The sequence below is a fragment of the Ailuropoda melanoleuca genome, chromosome 6 (assembly GCF_002007445.2).
Source record: "Ailuropoda melanoleuca isolate Jingjing chromosome 6, ASM200744v2, whole genome shotgun sequence".
NCBI lineage: Eukaryota > Metazoa > Chordata > Mammalia > Carnivora > Ursidae > Ailuropoda > Ailuropoda melanoleuca.
This window is the reverse complement of record NC_048223.1, coordinates 78350597-78365618: the sequence shown is the minus strand read 5'-3', so window position 1 is coordinate 78365618 and position 15022 is coordinate 78350597. Positions and strand designations below refer to the sequence as shown.

General features: G+C 46.7%; 1 protein-coding gene across 1 annotated transcript in view; it reads left to right on the top strand.

Annotated features, from left to right (window-relative positions):
- The first annotated feature begins 12188 nt into the window (after nt 1-12188).
- The window catches only part of DUPD1 (dual specificity phosphatase and pro isomerase domain containing 1), a 37200-nt gene continuing 34366 nt past the window's right edge, over nt 12189-15022 (top strand). The window contains exon 1 of the mRNA XM_034662723.1: nt 12189-12244. The gene's annotated coding sequence lies outside the window, so the exon portion shown is untranslated. The remainder of the gene's footprint in view (nt 12245-15022) is intronic.

Sequence of the window (15022 nt, the reverse complement as noted above, 5' to 3'; positions counted from 1 at the left end):
GGAGCAAATCAGCCTTTCAGGCTTCATCACTCTTGGGCTTGGTTGAGGAAAACTGTCCCTTTCTCCCAAGCGGACGCAGCTCCGTGTCAGGGTGCCCATCTGAGTGAGCTGAGCACAGGCTGTGTTTTAGTCCCCAGTCCTCCTGCAACTCAAAAACCGCACAAACATACGCTGTCTCGTCTGATACATAGTGATGAACACCCCGTTTTATCACTGAAGATAAAATGCGGATGGCGTGTTGCCTCAGGGATACAGAGTCTCTGGGCTCTGGCCTCCAAAGGCAAGTAGTGCCCAGCCAGCTCTCTGCTCTCCTCCCTACTGCACTTGGTCCTAATCCCAGCTGGTTGTTGACTACCTGAGGTGCTCCCTGAGCCTTTTCCAAAGGGTAAACGTACATCCTCGCCGGAGGACTGCAGAAGGGCTGCCGCTGTGGTGCCCAACCCGTCAGGGCTCCTCTCCAATCTGGGGATGGAAAATGGTTCTCAATTCGTCCTCAGGTTGGTGGCGCCTATTCTCCAGAACAGACAAAGCTAGTCCCTGCTCAAGAGACCCACCTGCCCACCCCCAATTCCTGTGGATCCTTCCCTGTGCCTGACAACTCAGCCCTTGTTGCTATTTCTTGCTCATGCACTGTCAGCGGGACCCAAAATAGTGGTTCGAAAAGTCAGTCTCTAAACATCCTGGTCTAGGAGTGTGGGCAGCCTGTCCCGGCTGGCTGGGCTGGAGTACCCAGAATCTAGGACAGAGCCACACCCTGGGGCTTGAGTTTCAGCAGGTCACCTTCTTGGGGCTTTGAGGTTTGGGCTCAGAATCGGAGGCTGCAGGGAAAAGAGGGAGGGAAGCCTAAGAAGGCACGTGTAGGAAGGCCAAACATTCCCCAGAGCATCTGAGGAAACAGAGGTTGAGCTGGGGATTGGCATCTCCATCGGGAAGACTTCCTGCCCGCCATGCTTGCCCTGGGATGTCTGCCATGATGCGTCTGCTCCCTTTCTTCTCTAGAGCAGCCTCGTGAAAGAAGTGGGGGTATGGTTAAGAGCATGACTTTGGAGCCAGATTACCTCTGCCCTTTACCTGAGGTGTGTGACCTCAGTGAATCTGTCCATAACTCAGTTTCCTCATCTGTAACGTGAGAGTCATGATAGCCAACATACACGATTGTTGGAAGGATTACGTGGGGAATATAGGAAGTGCTTTGTGCAACATGTGGAGAGCTCCCCAAAATGAGAACTGTGATTATTGTCACAGTACATAGTCCATGGGCCCCTGGCATCAGACGAGGCACAGAACCCCATCTTGGACTAAAAGTTGGCTGTGCTCTCAGAGTGTTGAACGAATGATTAAAAATTAGCTGACCTAAATGCAACATCGTAGTTTGGATTAGATTCTGGAACAGAAGAAGGATATAAGTAGAAGAACTGGTGAAATCTGAAAAAGTTTGTGGCTTAGTTAACAGTGTGATACCAATTTTGATCTCTTTGATAAATACGCCACGATTATGTAAGAGGCTAACATTAGAGGTAGCTGGGTGGTAGGTATACAAGAAATGTCTCTATTAGTGTTGTAACTCTGTAAATGTAAAATTATTTCAAAATAAAAAGTTAAAAAAACTTGCTGACAATTATGGACTGTTTTGCATATGCCAAGCACTATGCAAAGTGCTTCAGATGCATCTTTTTTTTTTTTTCCAGTTTTATTTCTTTAGGGAAAAAAACACAAATCAAATATAGCAAAATATTAAGATTTGACCATATTGAATTGTAGGAATATAGGTGGTTGCTACATCTTTTCTTTTGTATTCTTTTTCTTTAAAAAAAAAAGATTTATTATTTATTTATTGGAGTGAGAGAGTGTGTGTGAGAAGAGGGCAGAGGGGCGGGGGGAGAGAGAGGATCTCAAGTAGACCCCCTGCTGAGTGCAGAGCCTGACACAGGGCTCGATCTTAGGACCCTGAGATCATGACCTGAGGCGAAACCAGGAGTTGGATGCTCAGGTGACTGAGCCACCCAGGGGCCCCTTCTTAAAATATTTCCCAATTTTGAAAGTAAAAAATAAATTGATTATCTTCTAAAATTAGAAACATCCTATTCTATATATTGAGGTTTTGAAACCCATATCAAATGGATTTTAGGAAATATTCTGAATTTAAATGGTACCATTTTTACTGGCTTCAGGCCTAAAATACTGCAAATTCACATGTTATCATTTTAAAACTTTCAAAAAGCTTTATTATGGATATTTTGTTTTAAGAAAAATGTAATGATGACCTGGTTTATAGTGTTAGATGAAATAACTGTAATCAAGGAGGAGCTAAGCCATTAAGTCAAGCTACATATTATTTTATCCCATCCTCCCATCCTCACAACCCAATGGGTTAGGTTCCTAACATCACCCTCATCTTATAGATGAGGACACAAGTGTAGAGAGGTTAGGTCAAAGAGTCCCTCACTTTAATTGAGAGTTTATTATGTTCCAGTGCCCTAGTCAGGGTAGGCTAATGGCTCTGACAAGCAAAGCTTTACTTCTCCCTCGCAACACAGGTTGGTGGGGGCATGAAGGGTAGGGGAAACAAGCACGAAGGATGTAGAGGCCAGATGTGTCCTGTCCCCTCTAGTTCCACGGGCTGAACTCAGTCACATGGTCACACCCAACTGCAGGGGAGCCTGGGAAATGTAGTCCATCAGAGTGCCCAAGAAGGAGAAGAAACTGCAGATACTGGTGATCATGAATAGGCTTTTATACAGCAGTTGTTGACGACACATATATAATTATTTAATTCTCATAGGCCATAAGAGGTTAATACTATTGCATTCTTCCCATCTTATGGTTGTGAAAACTGAGGCTCAAAGAGTTTAAGTAAGCTTTCTCAAGGTCGCTTAGCTAGCAGTGGTAGAATCATAATACACTTCCTGAACCTTCTTCATTCTGGGTTGGCCTTAGTGACTTGCTTGCCCCTAGGATTTGGAGCAGAAGTGGCATTCTGGGATTTCTGAAACTAGGTCAGAAGATGCCTTATAATTTCTGCCTGGGTTTCTGGGAACACTCTGGGAGCCCTGAACACCATACACGAAGTCCTACTGCCCTAAGACCACCATGCTAGGGAGTCCATGTGTAGATAAACTAGTCAACATTCTCAGCGGAGTCTAGCCTTTCAGCCTCCCTTCCAAGGTCCTAGATATTTAAATGAATCCATCTTGGACTCTCCAGACCAACATGTCTGGCGGCTAAATACCACTGAGTGACCTCCATCCATGCCACATGGAACAGAAGAATAGTGCATCCAAGCCTGCCTGAATTAAGGACCATAAAATCATGTGATATAAGGAAATGCTCCTGTTTTACGATGCTAAATTTTGTGGTTCTTCATTATGTATGAATCCATAACCAGCACAGCAGCAGAGCCAACTCTGACCAAGAGCCCTGGCTTTTGAACACCCAGTTTGCCTCTGGAGGCATGGGTGAGTGAGGGAAGGACAGAGCATCCACATCCATCATCTCCACTGCTGGCAGAGTGTGTGGCGATGAGCTCCCACATCCACAGAGGAATACGGAGGACAAGAGGGCCCTGGCTTATATCTGCTCAGAGCCCCACTCAAGATTGGAAGATAGTTAGGGGCTCCAGGGGGATATTGGTGACAAAGGTCTTGAGGTGGGCAGGGTGGAGAGGCTACAGGAAAGGGAACATCTCCCTCCTCACCTCTCTCAGTTCTAAGCTCCAACCAGCCGACCTTCTAGGCCAACAGACTCCTGCTGAGCAGCCCAAGACTTCCTGGCTACCAGGGGCCCCTGTGGATCTGCTGACCTCCAGCTCCCAACCTGGTCTTGACAGCTGCCTCCTCCATTTCCTCCCCGACGGGGGGCGGGGAGGGCAGCCACAGTATGGGCTCTGGGGAAAATCTGGTTTGAGGAAAACTCAAAGGGAAATACCCACCCCGTCCCTACCCAGGTACTGCCTTACTGCCAGCTGGCGGGCAGGAGGGACCAGCTCCCAGTATTCTCCCTTTCCTTGGCTCACTCTGCTCTTCCCGGCTTATTCCCCCAGACTCTGCATTAACTTCCTTATCGATGCTTCTTGACCATGTGATGTCCGGTCAGCCTGGTCCTCTCTCCTCGGGAGCTGCTAGAATTTCCCCTGCTCTGAGATTTCCTATAGCCCAGTTCCTATCTCAGAGCCTTTCATCAGTCCATCTGTGTGTCCTCCCGCCCTCAAAATCCTTCCCTTTTCACATCCCTGTACAGGTATTCGGGCTTTGCCTCCTATACCCTCTAGGCCTAGAATGGGGCACCTGGGACCCACAACTGGGACCCCAAAAGACTAGCTATCAAGCTTCCCAGGACTCTGGTTCAGTGCTGCTGGCTGCTAGGGCCATCCTGACTTTGGTAGTGACTGGGGATGAGGGATGCGGCTTAGGCTGACATGAGAAAATTCATAAATAATTGAGTACATGTTGGTTTTCCCAGGATCATGTGCATGCTTTAAAAGGAGAGCTGGGGAAGGTGTTGGTTTTACTGGAATGATGAACTAGCTGACAGGGGAACTACTAAGGGGAAACTTACGGGAGAGATGAGGGGATGCTTCTAGTTCCTTTTAGAACACACACCACAGATGAAGATAAGCCCTCTGTACCATCCATGCAAGGCCCCCATCAGGCCAGTACCGGCATGTATTCCTTGCTCGGGTATTCCCGGTATCACACACTCTCTACCATATGGCTCGGCTGTCCTAGCCATAGATGGGTGCATCAGGACGGGCACCTGGGCACAGACTTCTCCTTGCTCCCAATATCCTCCCCTTTTGGTAAAGAACCTCAGTTATGAGCTGGCTGGCAATGTACCCAGCTAACATAGAACATCCCAACCTCCCTTGCTGGTAAGTGTGGCCACGTGACTACATTCTGGGGATTAAGATATAAGTGGAATTAATGTGTGGAACTCCCGATAAATCTCTCTAAAGGGGGAAGGGGAGTGCCCTTTGATTTCTCCTCTTCACGGTGCTGCCTGAAGTGGGAGGAGCATTGGCTCATCCTGGACTGCCTCTGCCTCCACATTTCCTTTACAAAAGAAAGAAATGCTTATCCTGTTGAAGCCACTATTTTTCAAGTCTCTGTTACTTGCAGACAAACCTGGCCTCAACTGTTAAATCTCCTCACCCACAAGAAGCCAGAAGTCTGTGGGGTGGTCTAAATGTGGGAGGCTGCCCCCATGGGTGTCTTTCTTGGACAAGACTGCCGACCCAATGAGGTCCTCTCTTTTGGAGAGTTTGAGTGAGAGACGGTAGCAGGATGGGTGGGAAGCTACCCCGAGAGAAGTCAGGAAGCAGGAGCCATAATGTAGCGGTGTCTCGAGTAGAGAAGCAGAGGGAATCAGCTGGTAGCTCCGAGAATATCAGAAGCCAAATGGGGCAAAGCCAAGTCCACTGAAAGCCAGAGCTGCCTGTACTTGACGAGACCCCAGGCTAAGCTGGTCACCGGAGTCCTGGTATAGCCTGGGGGGCATTCCCATTCTCCAGGAGAGCTTGTTTTCAAGTGTATTCTTTCAGTGAATCTCTGAGGTCACATGATTTTAAATCTATCTTTTAGGCTGAAAGAACGTCATCTATTCATTTCATGAACTTCAATCGGACCACAGGCACGGCCGGGCAAGAATGAGTCCTTTTGGCAGGACAATGGGTCAGTGGATTCAGGACTGTCCCAGAATGACCACCACACAGAGGTGCCCAGCTGACCTGCCTCACTCTCAATCCAGCTTTGTCCCTCCTGAGAAGTAGCCATGTGTCTTGCCACAGTGACCGTAATAGATATCACTACCACCAGCAAGCTGAGCTGCCTGGGGCGGGAAGGGAGTGACGGGAAGAACAGGAACCTTGGCTATATGTGGACTGGGGTTTTCACTCAGACTCGTCCTTGAACCACCTGTGTGAGCCTGAGCAGTTAGCTGACCCCCCTGAACCTCATGTTTCTCCAGTGTAAAACCAGGGAGGATAAGAGCATCACACAGGTGTGTGGGAGGAGGAAAACCAGCACCTAGTACATAGTAGGTGCTCAACAAAAGCTTGAGTTTCTTTCCTTCCAGGGGGTTGGGAAAGAAGATCTGGGTCTCCATCCTTCCTGAACAGGGAGGGTGAGAGGGTTACACAGACCCCAAGACACACGCAGTCTTTTCCTGCAGCTTCTCAGAACAGCAATGGGGCACAGTGTGGCGGTCACACCCAGTCTGTTTCTAAAAGGCCATCATCTGGATTTACTTTCGCATTCTTCAAAATAAATGTGTATGATTTATAAACTTTTGCCAAGCAGTTTTACATACATAACAGGCTCTGCATTCTATTACAGGTTTCTTAAGTATGGTTGTAAACTTACATTAGGCTATTAGGCTGTAATGACAAATGCAGCCCTCTTACATAAAACCCCAATTCTCCAAACAGTAGAATATTTGCTTAATGAAAAGAGTTTTACAGGCTCTCTGGGCTCCCAGCTCATCTTTATTCTGGTCCTTAATTTAGAGAAAAAGAGAAAAATTAAATCCACACACACACACACACACACACGCATGCACCTCCTCATTTTTTCAACAAAAACTCTGATGTGGTCTGGCCGAAGTCTATGAGTATTGATGCACACACACAAACACAGACACACACACATACACATGCACATGCGTGCACACACACACATATTTCTGAAGGAGGCGTATGAGAAAAATCTGGAATGTCTTGGAATTTTGCTTCTTTTCAATTATAGCTCAATAAAAAATGTCCTCATAAAAATTCTAGGTAAGCAATCACTTTGCCAGCAGGATGGGGCTACCCACATCCCAGGGAGGCCTGGCTGGTGAGATTGGGGGGTGAAGGGCAAGATGCCAAAAGTGGCTCTTTCACCATCCCTCTGCCCCCCATCCTCATACACACATACTACACACACAATGAATTCCTCTAAGGAATCAGGAATAGCCTATGCTAGGGAGGAGGTGGAGGGAAGCTTTCTTTCTGAAGCCCCTCTAAGTCTGTCTAGACAAGAGGCCAGCAGGGGCTAAGCCTTATTTGGGGCATAATATTTTGAAAATTATACAGCTGTGTTTTTCATTGCTCTCTGACATAGCCAAGTTCTTTAGAAGTACAAGTACCAGAGAAAATATAGGACACCAGTTAGATTTGAATTTCAGATAACCAACAATTTTTTGGTATAAATATGTCCTAAATATTGCAGAGAACATACTTATGCTAAAAATTTACTTGTACATCAGTCAGCCCTACCTGGAAGTCATTTTGTCAGTATGGCCCCAGAGAAATGGGAAAGGAAGGCCAAATCCTTCCAAATCCAAAGGAGGCCCAGAGGATGTTCTGGTAAGAAAGGAAAAGAAGTGGATGGTTGAAGAAGAAGACCGAGGAAGGGGAGCTGGTGGTGAGGCCTACAGCTGGTGGTGACCTCCATTGTGAAAGACTGTGTCCCAGGGACATAGTGAAAAGTGGGGTGCTTTACTCTTTCGGCATCTGGAAGGAAATAATTTTGTCCAACATCAGCAGCAGCCAGGCTCAAGGGGCCCCACACCATCCAGACCCCCTCCCCACTTTGCCTCTTACAGTAAACCTTGAGGTACACCCATAATCCATGTTGGGGAAGAGAGAATTCTGAGGACTTGAGCTTTTAACTGGGAAAAAGACTGAGATATTATTATTTAGCAAATGAAGTGTCCTGAATTCCCAGCAGGGGGGATGGGGCTTGTGGGGGAGATTAGATGAGCTAATGGAAAATAAATGTGCCTCACTTTTCTTGCATATCTCAGCGAAAAGAAGAGCAGCAACAAGAGGGCAGTGACATCATATATATTGTTGTCATTTTCCCCTCAGTTTCTAGAACGCTGCCTAGCACACAGTAGGTGCTCTATGGGGATGGGCAGAGTGAGTGAATTTTGAACCCACTGTAACCCAGACTCCCTGCAGTGATGAGGGTCTCTCTGGGTCTGGGCTGTACTCTCTCCCCAAGACTGGCCTCAGAGACAGTCTGAGACGATGTGCACAGACACCAACGGAGTCCCAGACTAGTAAAACACGAACTTCTTTTCTAACTCCATCCATCAGCACCTTGCGCAGGGATAAGTTACGTCATCAGGGTCAGAAAGCCGTTATTGAAAGAGCAACAATACTAATTCTACACCAGGACCTGTGTTAGACACTTGATGTTGTTCATTTATTCCTGAACACGCACACCCTCAAAGTCAAAGTTATGAGGTGATCCTTTATAATCTACCATCAAAACACATCTAGAGTCCGACTTCCTTCTCACACACTGCCCCCACCATCCTTGACCAGACCACTGGCATCTCTTGCCTGAACAACCAGAATAGCCCCTCGCTGGTTCACCTTTTGCTTTCCACATCCCATTCCCCACATACCAGTCAAATGTGTTTTTTTTTTTTAAAGATTTTATTTATTTATTTGACAGAGATAGAGACAGCCAGCGAGAGAGGGAACACAAGCAGGGGGAGTGGGAGAGGAAGANTCTCACACACTGCCCCCACCATCCTTGACCAGACCACTGGCATCTCTTGCCTGAACAACCAGAATAGCCCCTCGCTGGTTCGCCTTTTGCTTTCCACATCCCATTCCCCACATACCAGTCAAATGTTCTTAATAATGCAAATTAGATCATGCAAGCATCCTCCCTAGAATACAATCCAAACTCCTTTACCANTGTTTAACCGCTGTGCCACCCAGGCGCCCCAAATGTTCTTAATAATGCAAATTAGATCATGCAAGCATCCTCCCTAGAATACAATCCAAACTCCTTTACCAAGGCTGCAAGACCCTGCGGTCATAGGGTCTCTCATCTGCTAATACTCTCTCCCTCGCTCTCTGTCGGGCAACCACAATGACCTTCAAACACATTAGAGCAGCTTACTGTAACACACACTCCAAAACGCAATGGCTTAAAGGGACAGCTGTTTATTTCTCTCTCACATCACTGGACAGAGGTAGGTGGGCAGTCCAGACAGGCAAGGGGACTTGGCTTCAAGAGGCCATGTAAGGACCCAGGTTCCCTCCACCTCATTGCTCTGCCATCTCTGAGAGTGTTGTCCTCGTCTGGTGGGTTGAACATCTCTGTATTCTGTGGCTTCCTAGGTGCTTCGGCTTTACCTATTTGTTCCCTTAACCCCACTCACACTCTGCATGTAATCCCTTCCTTAACATCTTTTCATGTAAACCATCCCTGATGAATTCTGTCCTTTGTTGGACTGTGATTGATCAGGGTACACAAGGGGTCAAAGTCAATCCCTTCCTAAAATTGAGCTCACTCTGGCCGATAGGATTTGCTCAAGGAACCTGTCATAACTAAATTATCATGGGTTGTCTAATGCCTGTCATTGAACAAAAATGTCCATGACAGTATGAGGTAATATAATTCTCAGGGGAACATTTATTGAGTGACTACGCGGTTCACGGATGACCAACATATGATCATGTGACACTCCCATTTGGTCTTCTTCACCCAGTGCCAAAGTGGGTCTTTTCTGAGCATTTTTCCTGAGTCTCCTGGCTCTTCTGGGCAACACATGGCCCTTGTGCACCCCATCACAGCCGTCACTCACTGAATTCACCCCAGGCAGGGCCTGATTTCCAGCCTCCCTGTTCTGCCACCTGCTTCTAGAACAAAGTCTGGACACAGAGTAGGGTACCACCTCAGTCAATGTCTACTAAATCCACAGGAAAATTTGGGGTCCCAACAGTTTGTTAATTCAATCCTTTTTAAGGACTTCTTCATCCTTCCAGTAAGCAGTAACACGATTAACCAGAGTTGAAGGAGAGTGCGGAAAAGAACAGCAGTGACTAGTATGTGTTGGTTGCTTCTTCCAAGCCAAGAGCTTTACATGCATTATCTTATTTAACTTGCTCACTAACCTTATAGGTGCGGTCCTGTTAGCATTTCCAATGCACAAACTCAGAGAAGTTAGGGGACTTGCACCAGCTCAGAGCTAAGTGGCAAGGGCAGGATTTGAACCCAAGTCCTTCTGTTTTGCAAGCACACGCCCTTCACTCTTCTGCTCTCCTGCCTCCCACACACGAGTAACCACACTGTCAAGCCTCATCAACGTCACTTGGATGCACTAACAGGCCGTGAAGAGGAAACTGCCATCTATCTGCGAAATAAACAGTCCTGACATGAAGACAGAGGTGCTAATAGAGACACAATTTACCTATTTGTCGAGGTCACTGACAGACTTGAGTGGGGCTCAAATGGCATTTAGACTTCCGGGAAAGGGAGGAGTTTGGGGGACCCCTGCCACTGCCCCTGCCCTGGGTCCTAAGGGCTCCAGAGTCCCCCAGCAGGAGGCTGGCAGAAGTCACTCCCAGTGTTTTGACAGCCAGGGAGATAAACAGAGGTATCGATTTCAGAGAAACATCCTCGGCCCTTAGACCTTCTCTCCAAACACAATGTCCTCACATCGCTTCACTATCAGAGTCAAGAGTGACAGCTTCACAACAGATGTGGCACGGCCAGCTGCCAGCAAACTCTGGGCAAACCACAGAAACCTCTAAGGCACCCACACCACAGGCCTCAGGACCTGGGGACGACTCATGCTGGGAGTAGGGAAGGTCTGCGGTCATCCAATGGGAAGGAGGCAGGCCAGGCCTGGGCAGAAGGACAAATGGAAGTCCCCATTCCATATTCCCCTCCCCACGCCGACATGGCTCATCCTCAGTGATCTAGACCTGGACTGTCTAGTAGGCAAGCCATCAGCCCCGCGGGGCTACTGAGCACTTGCAATATGGCCAGTCCAAATCGAGGCGTGCTATAAGCGTAAAATACAGATTTCAAAGACTTTGTCTGGAAACAAGAATGTCAAGTATCTCAATGATTTTTCATATTGATTACATGTTGAAATGATAATATGTGGGGTATAGTCAGTTAAATAGGATATTTTATTAAAATTAATTTCACCTGTTTCTTTGTACTCTGTAATGTGGCTACTAGAAAATTTTGAATTGCATACATGGCTTGCATTATATTTCTGTTGGACCGTGCTGATCTGAAGGATCAAAAATAAAATGCAAGCGAATTCAAAGTGAACAAACGTAAATATTTTTATCAAAATGTAAAGTAAGTGAAAACAGTAAAAAACTAAAATTACTTCCATGTAGATTTTCAAAAGCGTTCTTTTTCTAAAACATTAGAAGTTTCTATTAAAAATAAAAGGGAACACAGAGTTATTGAATATCAAATTTTTAAATCAAAATTACCTAAATGAACCTGAAAGTCTTCACCGACTTCTTTGAAAGGTCTTCTAAACTACTGTTATAAAAGTAAAATCATTAAAAAAATAAAAGAAAATCCTTGATAATTCTAGTTGTCAATGTAAAGAATTGGAATTATGCTTCACACTCATTACATCTGGACCAACCCAGGTATGCCTGAAAGAATAGTCGGAATCATTTAATACACCAACATCCTCTTCAGCTGTCCAGTATCAGTTGTGAATAAAAGAGGAAAAGAGGCGCCCATNGTACACCAACATCTTCTTCAGCTGTCCAGTAACAGTTGTGAATAAAAGAGGAAAAGAGGCGCCCATGTATTTTTTTTTTTAAGATTTTATTTATTTATTTGAGAGAGAGCACACACACGAGTGGGGCAGGAAGAGGCAGAGGGAGAGGGAGAAGCAGACTCCCCACTGAGCAGGGAGCCCTGACTCTGGCTCCATTCCAAGACCCCAAGATCATGAGCCGAAGGCAGACACTCAACTGACTGAGTCACCCAGGCGCCCCACCCATGTATCCTTTTTATTTCTAAATTTACATATAGCAAAATTCACTCCTCTTGGTTTTACGGACAAATGCACTTAGTTGTGTAACCATCACCGCGACCAAGATACGCAACAGTTCCAGCACCTCCCAACATTCTTACCAAACTATATCATTGGGTTTTTGTTTGTTCTTAGCTGTTCTAATGGGTACGGTAGCAGCGTCTCAATGATTGTACGTTTGTGATATGCAAGGACCTCTAAAAAAAACCTCAGGGCAGGGCCTCCTGTTTCCAGGGTCTACAGATATTATTGTCTAGGGGAGTAAGAAAATTCCCCTTTTGGGTTGATGACATAGCCAGGAAAATGCCTTGGGGAGGCTTTTGAATGAGAGAGGGAGGCCCCAGGCTTACTCAGTCTGCTTGGGAGGTTGAGACTGAGAGGGAGCACCTGTTCGGCACAATCAGAAGGGACGAGGAATCTGGAGTCCCTTGAAAGACTCAGCTCGAGAGAGGTAGGTGGGAGACCAAGAATGGAAAAGAAGAAAATCTGTGTTAGCACCTACAGGGAGGAGCCTCGTGGACAGGGCAAGGACGGGGACAGAAGTCTGTGGAGGGAGAAATTCCCTGGGGAAGGGGCCCAGCCAACAATCTCCTTAGGACAGGAGGCTAGAGATGGAAGTTGTCTCCTGCTTCGTGCCACGGTCCCTTCTGCCTCACACAATGGCATTAGGTGGATTTTTTTTTTGCTTTGTTTTGTTTAACATGAAAGGAGAGAGAGACCTCCGGGAGAGCAGAACGCTTATGGTCATCAGACGACACACATCGGTTATGGAGATGTGCCCTTGGCCTTCTCTGGGTGGGAGCCCTCTTCCCTGGGCTCAAGCTGGATTCAGTGTCCACATAAACTCAGGTATCCACAGAGCACTTGGAACCTCTGGATCTTTTGGACTCAGGAAAGTCATGTGTTAGTCAAATCTCATGTATTGATTTCCTATTGCTGCTGTAACAAATTCCCTCAAATTTAGTGGCTTAAAACAAGACACGTATTATCTTACAGTTCTGTAGTTAGGAAGTGTGACGCTGGTCTCACTGGGCTAGCATCAAGGTGTTGGCAGAACAGCCTTCCTTCTGCAGGTGCTGGGGGAGAATCCGTTTCCTTGCCCTTTCCAACTTGGCTGTGGCACCTCCTTCCATCTTCAAAACCAGCAATGGGGAGTCGAATCCTTCACACACTGCATCACGCCAGCCTCCCCTGCTGCCTCTCTCTTCCGCTTTTTAGAACCTTTGTGATTACACTGGACCCACCTGAATGATCCAGGACACTCGCCCTATTTTAAGGTCAGGTGATGAGCAACCTTCATTCCATCAGCAACTTTAACTTCCCTTTGCCTTGTAACATGATATGTTCACAGGTTCCAGGGATTAGGACGTGGGCATCTTTGGCTTAGGGAGTGCATACCTTCTAGTGCACCTTGCCACTGGACACAAGTGGGATTCTGATCCAGAGAAGTTGGCGCAAAGAGCAGTGTCTACCTGTATTTGAAAGTGGAGAAAGCATGGGAGATTCTAGGGAAAAGTTTGCTCTTGAAAAGAACACAGGTCAGAGAAGTGGTGGTGGGGAGAAACGCATGTCAAATAAATTCCCAAGAAGCTACAATGAATGTAACAGCTGGTGCTGAGATCTTACTTTACTTACCTGCTAGTGCTGCTTGCTGATGCGCAGAATCCTGGCGGACTAACCCTGGAGCTTGGAACGAGTCTAGCCGATGCTTACCTGGCTTGCTCCCATCCTGGCAGAATGGTGTGTTTGCTGAGTCCACATAAGACAACACTTGGGGGCACTACCCATTGCCTGAGTTCTGCCCTTAGAGTTGTGCATAAAATACTATTGTAGAGTGCCCGGGTGGCTCAGTTGGTTAAGCCTCTGACTTGATTTCGGCTCAGGTCATGATATCAGGGTGGTGAGATCGAGCTGCGAGTCAGAGTGGGCGCTCAGTGCGGAGTCTGCTAGAGATTCTTTCTTCCTCCTTCTCCCTCCCCCTCTGCTCCTCCCCCTCCTCGTGCTCTCTCTCTCTCTCTAATAAAATAAATAAATAAAATCTTTTTTAAAAATGGAGGCACCTGGGTGGCTCAGTTGGTTAAGCATCTGTCTGTTGATTTCANGGTTAAGCATCTGTCTCTTGATTTCAACTCAGGTCATGATCTCAAGGTTCTGGGATCGAGCCCCGCATCAGGCTCCCTGCTCTATGGGGAGTCTGCTTCTCCCTCTCCCTCCGTCCCTTCCCCCCATCCCGCTCTCTCTCTCCCTCTCTCTCTCTCTCAAATAAATAATCTTAAAAAGAAAAGAAAATGCTATTGTTTCCATCACAGGTCAGCCCTTCAGCTGCTAGAAGACAGAGCAGATGTCTCCTGACACCACCACCACTCTTTTCTAGTAAAATCTTCCTAGGGCTTCCTACAATTCCTCATAATTACTGGTGTGGTTTTTCCACCCTTCCCTAGTCTTCTCACCCTCTTTTGGGCATACTTGAATGTGTGAAGGATTGGGGGCATATGGGATGTGGGGAGGGGGTCGCCACAGTCTTCTGATCAAGTACATGTAGGTCTACTCTAATGCAGGGATAATCCAGCAACCCACCTAATTCTTTTTTTGCCTTTATTTACTTGACTATCCCTCCTAGACAGTGTGAAATATTACCTCCCACTCTTATCAATCATCTCTCTATCTCAGATGTCTTCAGATATTTGATTTTTGTCCCCTGCTGAACCTATATCTTCAGAGGCCCCTTTTGCTTCCTTAACCCTTGACTAGGGCTGGGGTTAGGACAGGGGCTGGGACTGGCCCTTCAGGCGCCCTAGCTAGACAGAAATCATTCTCCAACTTTCGACAGTTCTAGCATCTCCGTCTCCTTCAGTTCTCGGGGTAATTGCAGAAGAGCCTTTGGCCCTGCTGCTCTGACTCTGGCACTTGGCAGTGAGGACATTTGGACCCTCACATTTTGACCTTATTATGCACTCAGGTCCTGAGTCTCTGCCTTGTGAATATTCTTTGCACCAAGAAATCAATAAAAGCTAAGCGTTTCAGCAGTTTCACAATGAAAAATATTGGTAGAAATAATCACCCTAAATAAAACTGGTAGTAGCTAAACATGCAAATTGCGAGGAAGATCTTGGAGTTGCTGAATACAGTTGCAGTGGACAATAGAATCACCCCAACATAAGAAGGCTTTGTTAAGTGAAGCATATGGGGAGACTGGTGACCCCGTCACCTTCCCCCTGATCCTTCACAC